At 41.6% G+C, this 22,084-nt stretch overlaps 1 pseudogene across 1 annotated transcript in view; it reads right to left on the bottom strand.

Moving 5' to 3' along the window:
* The window catches only part of LOC306666960 (trimeric intracellular cation channel type B-like), a 58,698-nt pseudogene that overhangs the window by 13,622 nt on the left and 22,992 nt on the right, over nt 1-22,084 (bottom strand). The gene's annotated exons all lie outside the window — the stretch shown is intronic.

The raw sequence follows: 22,084 nt of genomic DNA, 5'->3' as shown, positions 1-22,084 counted from the left end.
TGAGGATTCATTGCTTGAGCAAAGTACACCTCTTGTATCTGATGTGCAGCTGTGAAGCTGGGCAACATCTTTTTCTCCATTGCTGTTCAAGAGTTTCCCCAGTTCTGAAAATCAGCAATATTTGAACACTGTTTTAATTTTCTTTATAGGGGAAAATATACATATATTTAGAATTAGCCAGGTTGCCATAGTTCAGACGATCCTTATTTTATTGGCAATATTCAAAGTATCATACTCATGAGCCAGTTGAACATGTGCCTTGTTTTTTCCTCAGGCCTGAACAGTTATTGACCTTGTCCATGTCATAGCCACAGAGTTTCTTCAGAGCTATGTAATCTGGTGCTTCTGCCCCATCCCATTTGTTGTTGTTATTCTTGGTTGGTGGGCTGTTTTTGTTTTTGTAGTACTTGAACTCAGAGTCATGCATATGCTAGGTAAGTGCTCTAGTACTGAGCTACATCCCAGCCCTTCTTATTTTATTTTCAGGCAGGGTCTAAATTTCCCTGATTGGCCTCAAATTTGTGATCCTGCTGCCTCGGCCTTCTGAATTGCTGGGATTACTGGTGTGTGCCCCCATATGTGATACTTGTTGGCCTTGACATCCACACTGAACACAAACGTGTTGGTTGTCATCTGTTTTCCTTATGGGAGACCCAGGGGTCAGGAGGCGTTTGATGATGGCATCATGGTCCAGCTTAGTTTTCTGGGGCAAACTTCTGAGGATTTTTGAGCTGCCTCCTAAGAGTCAGGCAGTGTCTAGGGTCCCCCATAAGTCATGGATGACATGTTAATCTTATTCTTCATGTTTGTTTGTTTTGTTTTGTTGTTGTTGTTGTTTTGGTGCTAAGAAAGGAACCTAAAGCCCCCTTCATGATGAGCAGGTGCCCTAACATGGAATTATACAACTTCTGCATCTTTTGTGTGTGTGTGTGTGTGTGTGTGTGTGTGTATGTATGTGTGTGAGTGTGTTTGTGTTTCTTTCTACGCAGCCTTCTCAGTCTTCCATGCCTTGGCTTAGGCTGTGGCTGGGGCAGGGGCTTCCTTCTTTACTTTCAGCACCACCTTGGTAAAAAAGGCACATTCTCTGTTTTGCTCCAGGCTATACCAAATCTTCAACCTCTTTCGTAATTTCAATCCTAATGGTCTTGATTTCCCTCCTTGGAGATATCACGTCTGTCCATTACAGTGATGATGGTGTACTGATAGAGCCTGTGAATGTGAAGTAGCCACTACTTAGAATGTTTCAGTCAGAGATTTGATGTTAGAGGGTAAAAAAATACATCTGACAAAAACCAAGGTCCTTCCACTTAAGTGAAACTGGGTGAGTCCAATGTTGTGAGACATGTTGAGAATTCCTCCTGAGGTAAAGAAGATGCTGTTGCATCTGGCCCCTCCTATGACCAACAAATAAGCACAATGCCCAGTAAGACTCTTCGAATTTTAGAGGCAGAAAATTTCTCATATGGCAGTGCTACTCTGGTCCATTTACTGAGTGACCTGAAAAGCTCCTGTTTTTGAGTGGGGTTAGAACAAGGAAGACTGACAGTGCAGGCTGCTGTGGAAATAGCAGGTAGGGCTGCTACTTGGAACTTTTAGAAGCTCCTATAGGGGAATTGCAGCATAAGCTCCTTAAGATTTTGGAGAAAACCCTCCAACCTCCACAGATAACTACTCTCCATCTGACCTGCTCAGAATGAATTGTCTGCCATCTGACCCACCAAGCCATAAAGTCATGTATGCACACTAGTACTTCATCATCAAATGCCGGTGGTGTGCATGTAATCAGACCCAAGTAGGCCCTCGAGTTTAAAGTCTGTTACAAGCAGAAGTTGCCCCATGTCTATTGTCTTCATTCCTGTTATACTGTGTCCTCTCCCATTCTTCACTTTGGGACTCATTTTCCAATGACCAGTGGACAGAGAATGAGAACATGTGCCTGGTTTATAGATGGTTCTGACTGATATGCAGGCACCACGTAAAAGTGAACCTCTGCTATCCAATAGCCCCTTCTTGGGACATCCTGGAATGACACTGCTGAAGGGAAATCTTTCCAGCTGGCAGAACTTGAGGCAGTGAACCTGGTTGTTAACATTGCTTAGAGGGAGTGATGACCATATGTCCAATATATATCAGTCCATGAGATGTAGCCAACAGATTGGTTGGAGAGTTAAAGGCTTGAAAGGAACTGTGTAGTAATTCTTGACAAAAAAAAAAAAAAAAAAAAAAAAAAAAAAAAAAATATATATATATATATATATATATATATATATATATATATATATATATATATATCAGTGGAAAAGGAAGAATTCACAAGGGAAGATTGTAATCACCAAGAGGACAGGGTGAAGTATTTTGCAGATACTAGTCAGCCTCTTTCCCTAATCATTGCTCAGTGGGTTCATGAAAAATGTGGCCATGGTGCCATGGGTGGAGGTTTTGCATAAGCTTAGCAATGTGGACTTCCACTCACCAAGGACAACATGGCTATGTCCAATCTGCAAACAATATTGACAACAGTTGTGGGGAGATATCCATGTCTAGCAGAATCATACTTGGCTGAGCCATGAAATACAGAGGTCTGACTCCCAGAAACTGACAGTCATGGGAGACTGTTTCAGACCATCGGGGAGTAAGTGACCCTGTATAGAGTGGCTCACCATCTGAGGATATGCCAAATTCCCTAAGCAAATGGCTTCCCTAACTCCACCCCATCCTCTTCCTCACAGAACAAGCCCCTCCATGTCCGGGACCCTTTACCTATGGGACTATAAGTAAAGGTAAAGGTGGGCTCCTCCATCTTGTTGGAAGCCAGATCTGGTATGACCTGATCTACCACACCCCCTTCCATTTGAAAAGAGTATTGGCTCTGTGTTTATTGATTAAATAAGTTTATTAGTAATTGATTATAACCATCTCTATTCTCTGACAGTTATCCTTTCCTTCATCCATTCTGGATGTGACTGAAACCCCCCACAAACTATGATTCCCTAAAAATGACATCATCTCCATGATGATCATCAGTTCTGTAGTGGCAATGGGATTACACTGGACATCTGCCATCTTAGAAGGAGCAGTGTTTACTTCTTACTAGAACATAAACAGTTGATCCATATTTTGATTCGCCTTCCCTACATGCAATGTTTGGCAAAATGACCAACTGTGGGCTTATAAAATCAATGCCCTGCCCAACACCATAGTGTTCCACACAGCATTGCTACTCATCAAGGAACTCAATTCATAGCCAAAAAACATGAGACAACAGTTCAATGCCCCTGGAAGTCACAGGTCTTAACCATCAGGCTTTGCACCATCCTGAAGCAGTTGACCTATAGGATCCTGTAAGGTCCTTTTGACTAAGATATTACAGTGCCAACCAGGTGGTAGTAGATTATAGGAATGGGACAAGGTTCTTCACCCACCAAGTGAAGAACTGAGGTGTGCTCAAGGCAAAGAGAGCACAGAGCAGGGAGTAGACAAACGAATTCTAACCATGTGACCAGCATGAAAGCAAGGATTCCCATTGTTTTTATGATTAATAAATTTATTCTTACCATATTGTAAAATATTATTTTCCAAAGACTTTGCCTTATCATGATAAAATTTAAAAAACCTCTGATTCCTGTTATTTCTATGTGTGTATCCAAGTCCAGTAATGATTTCACTCTGCATACTAAGAGTGCTTCATCCACACCTTGTCATCTTGCCTCTGTATTTGGTGTCATAAACTTTTACTTCATTTCCTTGAAACATCTGGATTAAAAATGCCACCATTGGGCTAATGATAGATCTCAGTAGAGAACTTGCCTCACACATGTGAGGTCCTTGGTTTGATTCCCAGGTTTGCCTCAAGAAACAAAAGTGTCACTATTTAATTTACTATATTCATCTAACAGGATGATGAGAGTCAGAGTCTGTGGCATTTTGCAGATGATGCTGAATGAATGTGCTGACTTCAAATTCTGAGGAATTTGGCAGTGTTCTTAATGACAGCTGAAGCATTGGTTCCAGTCCTTTGCAAGACCTTTGAGCACAGCTGCTCTGTAGCCTGGCAGAGATGAAGGGGGCCCGGAGGAAGTCCTGTAGGGCCCTCTTGATTAGGTGTAACTGCATTTTCTCAGAGGTTGCTCAGGGAGAATTTGAAGATGGCAAGGACAGAAATAATTCAACTACAGTCTTCAAGGAAGACGCTGTACTCTTTTAGAGCCTAATGTACACAACATGCTCAAGTCCAGAACTTTCCTTTGTGGTTTACATTGGGCATCCCCAGGGCTGGTGAGCCCTGCTATGATCAGATTACTTCCTTCTGTTTTTAGCAAGATTGTCATTCTGGCGTTCTAGCTTCAACATGCCAGGGTCTTTCTAGAATGTCTCAGACATCCCACCACCCACACAGTCTTCACGCTCTTGTGTAGTCTACACCACCCCAGCTGTTCCTGCCCCTTTGGCACAAGCCTGCCTCACACTGCCACTCACCACCTCAACTTCCAACTACTTACTGTACATGTGTTTTTCGATTCAGTGTTCAGATATGTTTCCTTTACTCCCATGTTCATCTATCAGGATCACAGTCATGCTAAACATGCAATTTTCAAGTCATCATTTATTGATGTATATTTTAATTATGGCATATAGAGATGCCATGGAACCTTTTGTTTTTATTGTCTAAGTGGCACTTGCTTAAATGACCATTATTGGTGCTTGTGGTTTTCTTCCTTGATATATGAGACTAGCATATAAAATCGTACTCTGTACTTTGGTTTCCCCCAATTTCCAATTAATTTGGACCACCCCTCCCATGGACTATAACTGGAAAACTGAGGGGAAAATCATGTACTTGAAAAATATGACTGAAGGGGTGGACGGGCTAAGAAAGCACTGAAGGTTTATCAGGCCTAGAACCAGAGGCAGAAATCCAGAAGAAGAAGTTGAGCACACTGTGCTTTTGTCCTGGTGGTGTCTGCTGGCTAGGCCAGTGCCTAGGAGCCTCTCAGGGACGGAGTGTAAGGTTAGAATTAAAAGCTGCCAAGGACACCTATGGGGCACCCCTTGTGTTAGGACAGGCCCAAAAGTCTGTTCCTAAGAACCAGTCAGCCAGTTCTCCTGTGGGTTACAGGTCTACTTTAACATGGATGATCCAGAAAATCTGAATAGAAATTGAGCATTAAGGTGTTATTTCCCACCACTCTTATTATGCATTATAATTGAAGACCTCCTCAGTGCAGTCAAGGAAGAAAAATAAATAAATTTAGAAGGATTTGAACAGAGATACAGAACACTCACAAACTGCAAATTATAATATGTTGACAAATTCTTGGAATTATCAACATAGTTTTCTGTGGTTGCCAGATAAATATGTTTATTTCAGTGTTTCATATTCCAGAATCAGATTGTGAATTTAGCATAGTAAAAATACACTTCTGGAATGAAACCTACAAATTTTCCTCAAAATAGCAAATGGGATATTTTAATAACCTTATTCAGTAATTAGAGAAGACAATTAACTGAAGTGAATTGCCAAGAATCTGGTTTGTGATTCAATATTACAATGGCATCTAAAAATCATCCTAGCATTTCTATAAGCACTTCAATTATATGAAATTTTACTTTAAAATATTGTTATTCATCCAAATAAGAGCTGTCAAAAAAAATTTCCTGGTGAAAGACCTCTACAATGAGAACTATACAACACTAAAGAAAGAAATTAAAGAACACCTTAGAAGATGGAAAGATCTTTCATGTTCTTGGATAGGAAGAATTAATATTGTCAAAATGGCCATACTACCTAAAGTGCTATACAAATTCAATGCAATTCCAATTAAAATCCCAATGACGTACCTTACAGAAATAGAGCAAGCAATTATGAAATTCATCTGGAAGAATAAGAAACCCAGAATAGCTAAAGCAATCCTTAGCAGGAAGAGTGAAACAGGGGGTATTGCAATACCAGATCTTCAACTCTACTACAAAGCAATAGTAACAAAAACGGCATGGTATTGGTATCAAAATAGAAAGGTAGATCAATGGTACAGAATAGAGGACACGGACAGAAATCCAAATAAATACAATTTTCTCATACTAGACAAAGGGGCCAAAAATATGCAATGGAGAAAAGATAGCCTCTTCAACAAATGGTGCTGGGAGAATTGGAAATCCATATGCAACAGAATGAAACTAAACCCATATCTCTCACCATGCACGAAACTAAACTCAAAATGGATTAAGGATCTTGGAATCAGACCAGAGACCCTGCAGATTATAGAAGAAAAAGTAGGTCCAAATCTTCACCTTGTTGGTCTAGGATCAGACTTCCTTAACAGGACTCCCATAGCACAAGAAATAAAAGCTAGAATCAACCACTGGGATAGATTCAAACTAAAAAGCTTTCTCTCAGCAAAGGAAACTATCAGCAATGCGAAGAAAGAGCCTACAGAGTGGGAGAATATCTTTGCCAATCATACTTACTTCAGATAGAGCACTAATCTCCAGAATCTATAAAGAACTCAAAAAACTCTACTCCAAGAATTCAAATAATCCAGTCGACAAATGGGCTAAGGAAATGAATAGACACTTCACAGAAGAAGATCTACAAGCAATCAACAAACATATGGAAAAATGCTCAACATCTCTAGTAATAAGAGAAATGCAAATCAAAACCACCCTAAGATTCCATCTCACCCCAATTAGAATGGCGATTATCAAGAATACGAGCAACAACAGGTGTTGGCGAGGATGTGGGGAGAAAGGTACACTCATACACTGCTGGTGGGGCTGCAAATTAGTGCAGCCACTCTGGAAAGCAGTGTGGAGATTCCTTAGAAAACTTGGAATGGACCCTCCATTTGACCCAGCTATCCCACTCCTCGGCCTATACCCAAAGGACTTAAAATCAGCATACTACAGAGATACAGCCACATCAATGTTCATAGCTGCTCAATTCACAATAGCCAGACTGTGGAACCAACCTAGATGCCCTTCAATTGATGAGTTGATAAAGAAACTGTGGTATATATATACAATGGAATATTACTCAGCCACAAAGAATGATAAAATTATGGCATTTGCAGGCAAATGGATGAAATTGGAGAATATCATGCTAAGTGAGATAAGCCAATCTCAAAAAGCCAAAGGACGAATGATATCGCTAATAAGTGGAGGATGACACATAATGGGGGGGAGGGAAGGGTTAGTGTTAGGGTTAGAGTTAGGGTTAGGGAGGGGGGCAAGTATGGAGGAAGGAAGTGCTGTATAGAGGGTAAAGAGGGGTGGGAGGGGTGGGGGAAGGGAAAAATAACAGAATGAATCAAACAACATTACTCTATGTAAATTTATGATTACACAAATGGTATGCCTTTACGCCATGTACAAACAGAGAAACAACATGTATCCCATTTGTTTACAATAAAATAAATAAATAAAAAATTTCCTGAAATGTTCCAAGAATTCTAATAAATCTCAATCAACTATCTACTAGGCATTTTGTGGCATTTGGTTAACTGATTCTAAAACTTGTATGGAAATATACATGAATAATAGCCAGGACATATTTAATCAAGAAGAATAAGGGATTGTATTCTCTTAGCAGACATCAAGACGTACATTGCAATTATCATAAGCAGAGAGTCGGGTGTTAATACAGGGTTAGACAAGTTGATCTCAGAACAGAGCAGAAAGCCACAAACCAAATACACATTATGCATGTGTGATTGTGTGTATGCAAGATAGAGAACACATGCATACATAAAAACTGGCACTATATGTAATATACAGTGTTGATATGTAACACTGGTAACATTAGAGATTGATGGTAAAGAACAAATTTTGAAGGAATGATCTCAGGGCAATTGGTTACCTATATGGAAAAAATGGAATTGTACTCATCTTTTCCAAAATATTTATTAATATTATAGACTACCTTCACTACCTTAGCAAAGGGAAATGTCTTTTTTTTTTTTTTGAAGTTACAATAAAGCATTTACCCTAAAGGAAATGGGAAAAAATAAAGATACTGAATTCCAGATCATTTGGACATTTTCCATTTTTCAGTGGACAATGGTAATGACTAAATGTCCTTCAGCAAAATCCCTGTAAGAAGAATATACTTTGGAATATATTATAGGGATTTTTCCACTCTGGATGGCATCTGACATATAAATTGGCTTTGATTGGAACTGGGTAAGAGTTCAGAAGGCATGGGACTCAAGGTTGGCTACTACAGAACACCTGGCAGTTCTCATTGATGTGTCCAATGTCACATCAACACCTTGACAAGGAGAGCATCCTCCCAGCCCTCTGAGGAGATATGGTGAGGAGAGAGTTGAGCAAGTTGTTTGTAATCTTTGCATCCCAAATTCCCATCTCTCTGAGCCGTGGGGGACACATTCTTCTATGATTTATCTGAGTTATATATCTGTGATACATCTTCATTGATACTGGTTGGTGGTTTTCCACAAAATTCTCTACACAGCATACTAGGACATTCCCTGGCTATAGAGTTTGCTTTGATTCCCAGCTGGTTTTGATTAACACCCAACACTGAGACTCTCTGCTTTAGGCCCCTGCTACTTCCCTTGGCTGCTCATTGGAATCCCCTGGAGAGTTTCACAGATAGGATTGGTACCTGAGTTACTCTTCCAGTGAATCAGATTGAAGGGTTTAATGTCTGATTCTGGTCTTGGGCTGTTTACAGCCATCGCAGGTGATTTAAAGTGAAGATAAGTTTGGCACATGTTAAAAAGAAAATCTACAGCAATGTTAAGAGTTCTTATCAAGAGTTGGAATGGACGGAGTTATAGAATATCATGCTAAGTGAAATAAACTAAACCCCCAAAACCCAAAGGCTGAAAGTTTTCTCTGATATGTAGATGCTAATTCAAAATAAGGGTGGGCAGAATTAGGAAGAACAGAGTTACTTTATATTAGGTAGTGGAGAGTGAAGCAAGGAGAACGGTTATGGGGGAAGAAATGATAGTAGAGTGAAACAGACATTATTACCTCATGTACATGTTTGACTGCATGATCAATGTGATTCTGCCGATATGCACTGCAGCGTTTTCCATGTCCCGCATGGATGAGGGGAAGCGCTTCTGTCAGAGAATGATAGTGCTGGCAATCAATTAATTACTAATGAGCTTATCTAATTAATAAACACAAGAGCCAATACTCTTTTCAAATGGAAAGGGGTGTCAAGGATTAGACCATACCAGATCTGGTCTCCAACAAGATGGAGGAGTCCACCTTCATCTTTATTTATAGTCCCACAGGTAAAGGGGCTCAGTCTGGGAGGGGCTTCTTCTGTGAGGAAGAGGATGGGGTGGAGTTAGGGAAGCCATTTGCTTTGAGATTTATCATTTCCTGGGGGGAGGGGGGAACTACCTCTGTACAGGGCCACCTACTCCCTGGCTGTCTACAATTGTCTCTTGACTTCCAGTTCCTGGGAGTCAGGCCTCTGTATCCCATGGCTCAGCCAAGCCTGATTCTGCTAAACATGGGTGGCTCCCCACAATGTATAATCAGAAAAATGAGAGATTACACTCTACTTATATATGATCTATCAAAATGTATAAGTGCATTCTACTGTCATGTACAACTAATTAGAACACAAATAAAATAAAATAAGAGAATTGGATAAGAGAATGAAATACAGGATTCAGGAGAAAATTTTAGGAAGAAGGATCTGTTTTATACAGCACTAGGATGTTATGGTTTGTATCTTAAATGCCCTCCAAAAGCTCATGTGTTAAATGCTTGGTCTCCAGCTGACAGCGCTTTGGGGAAGGGGTGGAAATACTTGAAGTTGGAACCTGGAACCTAGTTGAAGGAGGTAGGCAAGCGTGTTGAGGGAGAGGTTTACCATTGATGGGTATAAATTGTCCCTAGCACCACCTGTTCTTTTCTCCCTCCCTCCTCCTCCCCCATATAAAGTGAGCAGTTTTCCCTATAACACGCTCCCCACCATGATGTTCTGCCTCACTGCAAGCTCACAGGGATGAGACCAAGCAACCATGGGCTGAAACTTCTAAAACCGTGAGTCAAGACAAATATCCCCTTTTTGAAGTTGTTTATATCAGATGTTTTGTCACAGGTTGGAAAGCTGATTAAACATGGAATAATGTAGACAGGCTCCATGCATTTTCCAAAACTCCTAGCACTATATGTTACAAAGAATAAACTTCAATATATGAAAACTGACATATACATTCACATTACATTGACTACTATGTATCCTTATGTATAAGGTCCACTTGCTTTAATAGGAATAGGCACAACTATGATTTGCACTATAGTGCAGATGTGCTGTAATTCTAAACAGTTGTACATTGTAGACTCAAACCACTATCAATTTCAATATGCACAATGGCACACTAGAGGAAAATAATCACTCCTTCCATCTAAAATCAAGTGCAACTAAAACCAGGACTTTCTTAAGGCCACATAGTTCCCCTCTGGAAAACTGAGAGGAAACTCCAATACACACACACACACACACACACACACACACACACACTTGTACACACAACTCATTTATATATGTAAAACATATATAAATATGTTTTGATAAGCACTTTGTATGATATTCCAAACACTTGCTTGAGATTTGTTACTCTATTTTATTTGACTTCAAACCACACCCAAAAGAGTAGGTGCTGTGTGATTCCATGTGTATAAATTAAAAACAGATCAAACTAATTTATGGCATCGTAAAACAGGAAAGCAACTACTTGGGCAAAGGGGAGACAGTATCCAGAAAAACATGGGGAAAGACAATTCTGATCTTCTGTGTCTGGGCTGAGAGTGGTTCCAAATGTAGAAAATAATATTGAATTATGAATAGAGAACTTTGTTCTGCATGTTTTACTTTAATTTTTAAGTTTGTTTTAAAAACTTGTAGGACTGTGGAAGGCTTGAAACCCTTAACTAGAAAACAGGCTAAAGCCAGGCACAGTGGTGCAGGTCTGTAGTCTCAGCTACTGGGGAGGCTGAGGTGAATCACTTGAGCCTAGGAGTTTAAGGACAGCATGGACAACATAGTGGGAACCCTATGATGAAAAGAAAAGAAAATGAAAAGAAAAGATAAGGAGGGAGGGGAAAGAAAAGGAAAAGAAAGGGTTGAAGGCTGCCAAAAGCTGTGAAGATCTGGATTTTTCATTAAAGCTTTATTTCATAGTACATATTTTATTCTATTAGAAAATAAAACTGATGAAACGAAGAAAATATTTTTAAATAGCACAAATAAGAAAGATGTAAAACCACCTCTTGTTTCCCCAGGGAGGATCCTGGTTTACCTGGCAGATGAGTTGGGCTTGGGTGTGAAGGGCCCCTGGCATTGGGCTGAGCAGATGCCCTGCGGTCCACTCACTGGTTTCTAGGCAAAACTACACAGCCACAGTCACACATGATGAATTATTTTGAATCTTGCATTTGGAAATTTATTATGATTGATAAGCACTTGGTATGATATTCCAAACACTTCGTAAACACTGTGTTTGCCAACTGTACACTGAAAAGGAAAATGAGCAATCATCTTCTGTATCTCTCTGAGGTTTTTTTTTTTTTTTCTTTCCATTTTGTTGGTTTTGTTTTCATTTGTTTTTGGTAGTAGAGATTAAATTCAGGGCCTGGAGCATGCTAAACACATACTCTTCCATTGAGTTAGAACCCTAGCACTCTTTTGTAACTTTTGGCATCATTTTCAATTATGCCTGATTACTATCCTTCATCAAAAGAATCGTCTATATTTGGGACTTTTTCTTTTACAATATTATTATTTTTTTATGTGGGTGCTGAGAATTGAACCCAGTGCTTCTCACATTCTAGGCGAGTACTCTACCACTGAGCCACAACCCAAGTCCCAAGGGATTTTTGTTTTAAAATCATGAATTCGTTGAATAGGAATAAGTTAAACGGCATGGACATATTTAAGGCTCCCCATACATATTGTCAAATTGCTTCTCAAAGCATTGCACTAACATATTTATCCATGGACCTTTGACTGTTTCTCAGACATGGATCATGTTGCCTTACAATGTCCTATGTTTATAGTAAAGAAGCCCCTGGGTGAGGGCTTTACCTCCCATGGCCAGGCCCTTTCTTCTGCTTCAAGTACAGTGTCTGGTTCTACACTTAGAGAACAAAGTGATGATAAAAATTCAAAGATGTAACCAGCATCTACTAAGTCATAGGGTAAATGTTAAAAGCTCAGGGATCTAAAGAGATGGTATGTTCCTCTCCAGAACTGGGTTCACTGTGCAGTGCTGAAAGAAGAGTGTCCTTCAAGGGGCTCTGAGATGCAGGGACTGATGAGCTGCAGGACCAAACAGACAGGTCTTTTCAATCCTAGACCTCATAAAGACATCCAGTACACTTCATGATGTCACTTGATTTGGGGGTTTTCAGTGTTGGTTCAAGTTGAGCCACTACCTGGATGTTGAAGTGTCACATGGAGATTTGATGGACTTTGACAGCCACAGTGACCGCCTGATTCCCTCCCACCACCATATTCCTCCTAATTCAGATTCCCTTAAGAGCTGGGTATCCAGGTCCTTGGAACTCTGCTCATCTGAGGAGTACTGTTGCCTCACTCTTGAGGGAAAGCCTCACGTACACACAACATGAAACACTGCAGCAGAGCCAAAGTGGGAGCTTTCCTAGATGCCACTGAAGGACCGTGACCCTCCATTTATGCACAAGGACACACTTTCTCACACACTCACAACAGGGGATGGAGAGAGGACAGCCTTCTAGGATGGGAAACACAGGTGTCCTTCAGAGCTTGTCTCAGTGGTCATTGTCTCCCCTTAGTCCTGGACTTTGGAGGTCTCTGTGCCTCAGGAGAAGGCTTTGGAAAAAGTGGAGAGACCCTCAGGACCTAGTCTGGAGAGGAAAAGGAGGAGGAAGTAGGAACAGGGGAGTGGGGCTGGGTAGGAGGGCAAGGGGGCCCTGGAAGGAGGTCCTGCTGTTTTCAGGACTTGAGCCCAGAGTCTCTGGGTTGGAGTCCTTGTACCTGGCTTCTGAGGGAAGGGAAAGACCACTGATCCTTCTCCCGGCCAGAAAAGTTACAGGCAGCATTTGGCTTTTGTTTTTTGTTTGTTTGTTTAGTAAATGAACCAGAGTGGGTTATTTGATTCCTACTTTTCAAAAGATAATTTTATACCCTACTCCTACTTAGAACTAATCTGTAATTGCTGTGGGAAGGGAGTCAAATATTGTGCAGGACCTTGGCTTCCTCTGCAATAGGCCGGGATCCCTGTAGTCCCCCACTCTCCCAGGTCCATTTGGTCCCCTCCAAGGCCAGCAGAGAGTAGAGGAAGGATGGCATTTTGCAGATTTTGACCTCTGAGTTCCTATATCGACCTGGGTTTCCTCACCTCAACCACAACCACAACCACAATGCTGTTGCAGGGAAGCCTAGGGATCCTAGGGGGTTTTCTGTCCTTCTGTTCACTGCCACTATGTGGAACCCAAGGGTGTCACCCAGATTGGCTGGGTTCCCTTACAGAAAGCCACATTGTCCAAAGGCATATCAAAATCTCTGGGACACTATGAAAGCAGTACTAAGAAGAATGTTAATTGCATTGAGCTCATACATTAAAAAAATTAAAAGTCAACAACTAAATGACCTACAATTACATCTCAAAGCCCTAGAAAAACAGATCAACACCAAAAGTAGAAGACAGGAAATAATCAAAATCAGAGCTGAAATCAATGAAATTGAAACAAGAGAAACAATTCAAAGAATTGACAAAACAAAAAGTTGGTTCTTTGAAAAAGTAAACAAAATTGATAAACCCTTAGCCACACTAATGAAGAGAAGAAGAGAGAAAACTCAAATTACTAGAATTCCTGATGAAAAAGGAAGGATCACGACAGACACCATTGAAATACATAACATAATTAGAAGCTACTTTGAAAATCTATACTCCAACAAAATAGAAAATATCAAAGATATTGACAACGTTTTAGAGACATACAATCCTCCCAAACTGAATCAGGAGGACGTACACAATTTAAACAGATCAATTTCAAGCACCGAAATAGAAGAAGCCATCAAATGCCTACCAACCAAGAGAAGCCCAGTACCAGATGAATTCTCAGCCGAATTCTCTACGACTTTTAAAGAAGAACTAATACCAATATTCCTCAAAGTATTCCAGGAAAGAGAAAAGGAGGGAACCCTTCCAAACTCATTCTATGAAGCTAGTATCACTCCGATTCCAAAACCAGACAAAGGTGCATCAAGGAAAGAAAACTTTAGACCAATATCCCTGATGAACATAGACACAAAAATCCTTAACAAAATACTGGCAAATTGCATACAAAAACATACTAAAAAGATAGTGCACCATGATCAAGTGGGGTTTATCCCAGGGATACAAGATTGGTTCAACATCCAGAAATCAATAAATGTAATTCATCACATCAATAGACTTAAAGTTAAGAATCATGATTATTTCAATAGATGCTGAGAAAGCATTTGATAAAATACAGCACCCATTCATGCTTAAAACCTTTTTAAATGAGAAAGTCACTCTTGTTCTTTAGACTTGCTTCAAATGCATTGGACAGTTTTCAAAGACAAACTGATGTTGGAGGAATTGAGATGAGCTGGGACATTTGTCTACTACCCAAGGACCAGCGGTGATTGCAGTTGTCAAATGTGGTTTGGGTTTAAATGTGACAAGTCCCCTGTATTTGTAAGCCAGTTTTATAATCTGTTTCAGGTGGTGCAGAACCCAGATGCTCTATTTCGTGTTTCTTCCTAGAACAGTCTGCACTTTTACCCACCTTGGTTAAATGTCTGTTCATTCCACTAAAAGTGGGTTTTTAGTGAAAGCAACAAGCCTGCTTTCACTAAAACTTGGAGCACTCAGTGGCAGAGCGCTTGCCTGACAACTGGAAACTCTGGGTTTCATCCCCAGTCCACAGAAATTAAATTTAAACACTTATAAAGGTATTCCTTTAAAAAGCAGTTTGGGGAAGATGCAAAGCTATGAAAATATGAAGGCTTATCTTAGGAGATTTTTTGGTGATGGATTTTAATTAATATTTTTAATAATTTGGTTTAAAAAACTAGGTATTTAAATCTGGGGTTTAGTTAACGAATTTCAAATCCATAATATTCTCTGTCTGACACCTCTTGCTAATCTGAGTCCATACAAGGGGATACAATTCCAACATTTCAGAGAAAATAAAAGGCACTAAGTTTTCCCAGTTCCTAGAGATATCACTGTCAAATTTGAGGTGAAAGCTTCCAGGTTTTCCCATTCTTTTTTTATTTTTTATTAATTTTTTATTTGTACTAATTAGTTATACATGACAGTAGAATGCATTTATGTATTTGGGTACATCATACATAGATGAGTGTAATTTCTCATTTTTTTTGATTGTACATATTGTGGGATCACATCAATCATGTAGTCATATATGTACATGAGGTAATAATGTCTGTTTCACTGTCCTATCCCATTCTTAACAATATACATTATATAAGCGCACTTGGCATTAAAACCTAGCAACTTTTTCAAGAAGCCTAAAGCTATGGGCACCTCTGCTTACAGCAATGCATTAAATTTATTTTGCTCAATTTGCTGGCTGTATAGAATTTTATTGTACAGCTTCTCTTCGGAGGATGATCAGAATATTCTCATCTTCCTGTGCTGGTGGTGACATAAGTGTGTGTGAGTGCCCATGCTCAAGGAGCTGTGCATTTCAAAAAGATGCATTTTATGAGGTGTAAATTGTGGCTCAATAGAGTTGGTTTAAGAAAGCTAATACCTCTTTGAAATTACTACTTAGGCCATATAAAATAATAAATAAATAAATAAAGCAAGCAAACCCTTCTTTTTAGGAAATAGACTCTCTGACACATCTGGAAGTAAAGGGTCAGACTCTCGGCAACCTATACTCACAAGGAGCTGCTCTCACAAAAACAGCCCTATCTTGAGATATGGGGAAGGGGGAGAGGAAACAGCTCTGTAAAATGTTAATCAAAGATGAAAGCAGGCAGAATGCAAAACTGAAAGTTAAAAATAATAAAATACTTGTTTGCCTTGTCTGTGGAAACTGGCGTTTTCTTCAGTTAGGAACAGAAGGAGAAAACCAGAGTAGTAGCACCATATCTCCTACTTGACCATAAGTTCCCAGGTGTTTGCTCAGCTCATTGCAGTATGGCAGGGAGCTCAACAGTCTTGCTATGCTCATTCCTGCTGTGATATTAAGGAAGTGGTTAGACCTGCTCCCAGATATATTGATAAAGTTCAGTGTTTTTGATTATTTATTTGATTTATTGATTGTATTTGGATGACATCAGATACTTAATCTGAAGCCAAAGAATTTGTAAATACTTGCTCTGAATAGTAGGGAGAGTCCCCATGTTTGAAATATATCCTTTGTGAGTATTTTGCTTTTGTCTGATGTTTGTTTCCATAGCCTGTCACATGCTAAACTAAGCAGGTGCTCTACCACTGAGATACACTCTGGGCTGCCAAATACACCTTAAAGATAGTATTTTAAAAATCCTTTGAACTTCTAAACATGGAAAATTTTAGTCACGGCACTTGACTGCCTATACTTGGGACAGGCCTGATAGAGGGGGACCCAAGCAGAGCTCCTCACCCAGCTTGTTAAAGGGTAAGGCTCTGGGTGGCTTTGCTACAACATACTTGTTGCTTTTTATTCCAGACTGACAGGTTTCCAGTAGGACCATAGTGTGGTGGGCACACCCATTCCTGGCAGTCACCAAGCAGAAGTGTTTCTGATCCCTAGAATCCAAGGACTGGCCCCTGGTTGGAAGTGGGGGACGAGAGGGAAGAAGTATTTCAGGACTCATCTGCCTCAGAATCCATGCATATGCTGGTTAAGTGTGTTGGATTCTAGATCCCTCTTTACACCCAAGAATGTCCCCCTAACCCTGGGGTCTGCCTTCTCACAGCCTGCAGGTGTAACTGCCCATCGGTCTGAAAACCCCAAACCCAAATGCTTGCCCAATTCTAGGTGCCCATGGGCACCTTGGATCTGCTTTCACATCAGTCAACACTTTTTATTTTAGTTAAGCCATAGTGGACGATCTTCAGTCTTCTGGGTAAAGGCTACTTTACAGACTTGAAATTGTGCCGGAGACTCACCCTGTGTTTAACAAACACTGCTGGGTGATTTCTGTTTCTTTTCTGGATTTAGCAGTAAAGTCCAAAGTCAGTGAGGAGAAAGCCACCCACATTCTTCTTCTTTTTTTTTAATGTATATTTTTTATTTGTATGTGGTCACAATAGCTTTAGTTTATTTATATGTGTTGCTGTTGAACCCATTACCTCCCCCCTGCTACAGGAGTCCTCTACTACTGACCCATAACCCCAGGCCCTAGTCGCCCCTATTTTTGAGTTCAGGGATGCAAAGAGGAGTGAGGAGAGAGAATCAGTAGTTTACTGGGCGGAGCAGAAGGGCCTGGAGGGGGAGGCACTAGGTAGAAGCACAGATGAGAATCTGGGAGGCTTGGTGGGGGAGGGGCAGCCAGGCTTAGATCCTGGGCAGTGCCCACCATCTGGAGTCCAAGACCTACAGGGCATCCCCTGGGTCCTCTTCTCTCCTTGACTCATATGTAAATGCTCTGGAACAACCTAGCATGTATATATTAAGACAGTAAAAGTCTTTGGGAGGGCGGGGGAGGGGTACAAGACAGTTTGCTGAACCCACCTAGTGAGTCCTGGAAGGTACACAGACAACATGGAGGAGAGGCCTTGGGACCAGCTCACAGGAGAGCTGTGTTCCCTCTCACACTCTACATCATCGCCACTCCTGAACATTCACTAATGAATAAACTCTCTGAATGGGATTGGACCCCAATCCTTCTGTTAATAAAAATCAATAAAATGTAAATTTATGATTACACAAATGGTATGCCTTTACTCCATGTACAGAGAAACAACATGTATCCCATTTGTTTACAATAAAAAAAAGAAGGAACTAGAATAGAAAACAAAACAAAACATCACATTACAAATATGTAATACAAACAAAAATAAATCTAAGAACTTGTCAAAACTTTGTTGATGCATGACGTTTCCACTCACAGGAAAAGGGTAAGCTAGGGCTTTAGGGAATAGTTAGTAAGGAGCTATTGTTCACTTTTTAAAAAGCATTTTTAGGAGAGACAAGGAAATGAACACAGTTCCTGATCCTGGAACTGATGACACTAGGGAGCTAAGGACCGTCATAAGGGTGTCTGGTCAGTTACACTTGGGGAGACCCGCCCAGCTCCTTAACTGTATTTCCTCTCTAGAGGCTGAAGTGCTGTGTCAAGGTCAAGGCTTCTGTTTTCACTGAGTGAGTGGTTGTGGGCCGGGTGGGAAGAAATTAAGTTCCAGCACCTGGTTAACCCACTTGGAGTTTGGTCCTGCCTGCCAGCTAAGAGGTTGTCCAATTGTGTTGTCATTGGGCTGAGTAACGTCCAGCTACTTCTGGCTGCAACTGCTGTTGGAGCACCCCTGGGTGCTGCTGCCTGGAGAGTGTGCTCCTTGAGGTTTCTGGCGGTGCGGGAGCTGCCTGGCTATTGCAGGGAAGCAGGGAGGGGTCTCAAGAGGGTCTGCGGGGACCCTCAGGATTAAGGTGCACGACCTGTATGGTGAGGAGGAGTTCTGAACCTGATGTGGGCCATTGCCACCCCATGCAGTTTCTCTTTTGTGGGTGTCCACTTCCTCTACGTGCCATGCTAGGATGATGCTTCCTTGCCTCAGCCCTGCGCCTTGCTCTTCTTTTTCAGACATTCCTGTCCTTCTGTTGCCTCTGGGTTCCCGAGGTGCCTCCTGGGTTGCTCCTTTGAAAGACATTCAGGGACCCTTTGATGTCCGCAGTTCACAGAACCCCTTCCCACTAGTGTTGGGGACAGTTTGGGCTCCTGAGGCCCTGTCCTTTCCTCAGAGTCATAGGTGTGTTCTCAGCTGAACTCAGTAGAGTTTCCTGCTCCTGGAGTTAGGGGTCTTTCTTTCTCACTGCCCTGATCTGGTAAGGACATCCCAGACCCCCACAGTCCTTCCTGCCTCTGTGGGGACTGTGGCCGCACCAAACACTGAGACAGGGAGGTGAGCAGCTGAAGACTGCTGGGCCAAGGGCTTCTTCCTGTAACTTCTCATTTCCACCCACATTGTCCTCTGGGCTTCTGCTCCCTGTGGTTCCTGTCCTGTCTTTTATTCCTCACACACTAATGCGATCTCTAATTTTCTAATATGCCTGTGTTCTCCCCAGATTTCTCCATGCCTGCTCCTCACATCTCCTTGTCCCTCAGCCTTGTTGGCCTCCCCACCGCCTCCCTCATCTGCTGTGTGTAGTTCTCTGATTCATTTTTAGGCTCTCTGCACGCTTGAGCCCCTGCCTCTCCCACCACAGGTCTTTTCTCCAATCTTAGGGGCCATTGGCTACAAGGAATTTTGTCCACTGCTGCTGCTGTCCCTCACCCAAATTTTCAAGAGCCCCAACTTTTTTTGGATGATGTTTGATTTGATTTGTTTTCTCCAAAAATTTGGCCTGTCGATGAAGTGTTGTATTTATTTATGAGATGCAATTTGATGAATGCATTTTAAAATAAACAATTTGGAGTAATTGGCATATCCATGAGCTCAAATATTTATCATTTCCTTTTGGTCAGAGCAGGGTCTCATTCACTCCAGGAGACTTGAAGCTGTGAGATGTGCCGGGGTCCAGCCCTAGCAAGGATCGGGGGTCCTCGGTGGATGGGAGGCGTTGGCGGGGTGGAGAAACAGCACAGAGACACCCAGTGTTCTGAGGCTGAATCTGTCTTTATTTTTTCTGTCAGTCTTTTTATAGATATTTTTCTTTAGTAATGATTATATCATTTTGGGTTAGTTTAAAACAAGAAAAACCTTCAAAAGTACAATCTATGCTTCTTCTCAAACTATACATTCTCTCTATGTGACAACCCAGACCAAAACAACCTTATTTCCTGGCTTGATTAAAACCAACTTGTCTCCCAGCTAAACTGAGGGCACCATGATCTGCCAGCCTTCAACCTTCAGAACAAACACATCACTAGATTTTCTGAGAAACCACCCCCACCATGAACTCCAGTGTTTAACAGTGAAAAGTTTTTACTATTATTAAAAGGCAAAGAAATCAACTTATAATTAATATTTAGTCTATTCTAATTTCATATAATGGCGGACTACAATCTTATTCGGATTCTTAAAGAATTAGACTAAACATAGGAAAAGCACAAATTATATTTATGACTAACCTAAATGTTTTTATTATGTAAAGTATCTCTAGAATCAACTATTGAAACTAGGAAAGCAACAAAGGCTAAACACCACATCCAAGCTCAGAGGAATGCCTCTTTATCCATCTATTATTATACTAAAGCAATCACAGGCTCCTTTTAACTTGAGCACAGCTACAATTGTTTATTTTCATATATTTTATCTATGTACTACTGCCAAATTTTTATTATGCACTATTTTGTGTCCCAATACAGTAAAACCTTCCCAATGTTTTTCCAATAAGTTTCTAAATGATATATCGATCATTAATATTAAAAAGCAACTACACAGAGACATGTCACGCCTATGGCCCCCAAGAGGGAGGACGATCAACAGAACTGTGTCAAGTGTCGGATCCTCTACTCCAACAGACCATGTCAAGTGTCGGAATGGCAGGAAATAGACGCAGCAGAGATGCAAAAGGACAACCATACCAGGGGCTTCTGGAGTTTCTACTGTAATGAGGAGCCCTTCCTTTCCTTTAACTATGAGACTTGTAGCTGGACAGTGTACCCTTTCTCAGTTCAGAAATCCAGAAAAATCCAGAAGTACCGGGAATCAGATGATAGTCAAAGCAAGGTTTTCTGTGCCCACTAGCACAGACAGACTACAGAGATAGCTGAACTCCTGGGTAGCCTCAATGAGACAATAGGTACCCCAGACCCCATTGTTCTGGAGCCTGGAACCAGGGGATTCTCTGTACTAGGGGACACATGTGTTCTCTGTGAGTGTGATGTATTCTGATTTCCCTGTCCTGTTAAACCACTCAATAAAGACAGGAGGATGTGGCAACATATGAACTGCCTTCGCCATAACCAGGAAACACCATGAGCCTAAGGCTACTGGGGTTAGGCAGGAGTTGAACCCTTTTCTGCCCACCTGCCTGGCAAGCTGCTTATCATGCAGACCTTCTGTGGCCTCACAAACAAGGAGTCCCTGTAACACCCCCTCCTCAACATCAACATGTGAAAGTGAGAATACGAGGCCACGAACCTGAGACCCATCATCTTGCCCGTCAGAAGACAGAGGCCCTATGCTAAGAACTGATTTGTCAATGAGGACTTTGCCCAGAGACACAAGAGTGTCTGTTCCCTGTCCTGTTCCCTGTCTTAAAGGGATGTGAGGCTTGGACACATGACTGACTGCTTGTCACATGGTTCTGCTTTTTCTTCTCCAGTGTCCCCAACAGTGACTGACCTGTGGTGAGGCCTTGGAGGACACCATCAACATGACATGGTGGGCTTTTGTCTTGTATCCCCAGAATAACTCACTGACCTGGCTTTAGAACAGGGAACCCCTGAGCCAGGAGACACAGCAGTCTGTGGGTGTCTTGCCATGTGGTAATGGGACCTACCAGACCTGTGTGTCCACCAGGATTCCTCAAGGACAGGAGCTGAGGTTCACCATGTGGGACATGGCAGGTAAGACGTCACTAGCCCTGTGCCCCATTGTGAGCCTGGGTGTCCCAGCAAGGGTTCCCAACTGGGGAGGCCAGTAACCAGGGTGGTGAGAGGGAAGAAGTCTAGAGGCTCTGGAACCCAGTCTGCAATGTGTCCTCTCAGGGGCACCCCTACCACTTCACAGCCGAAGGCAGCCTTTCTGGCTGCTGATGCTGCTGTTGATGCTGTCATTCTTCTTCTTTGTGTCCTTTGGGGCAACAAGGGTAGAGAACATCAGCTACAAAGCGTTCAGGTGAGAAAAGTTGGGAGTGGATGGAGGTGGCAGAGTTGTTCTGGGTAGTAGGGTCCCTTTTGCCTCCCGCTGCACGGAGCACAGTGGAAGTGACCAGTCTTCTGGAACAGGGATAGAGGTTTGTGTAT

This window comes from Sciurus vulgaris, assembly GCF_902686455.1.
Source record: "Sciurus vulgaris genome assembly, chromosome: 7".
Taxonomy (NCBI): Eukaryota; Metazoa; Chordata; class Mammalia; order Rodentia; family Sciuridae; genus Sciurus; species Sciurus vulgaris.
The sequence above is the reverse complement of the archived record's forward strand: the minus strand, read 5'-3'. Positions and strand labels throughout refer to the sequence as shown.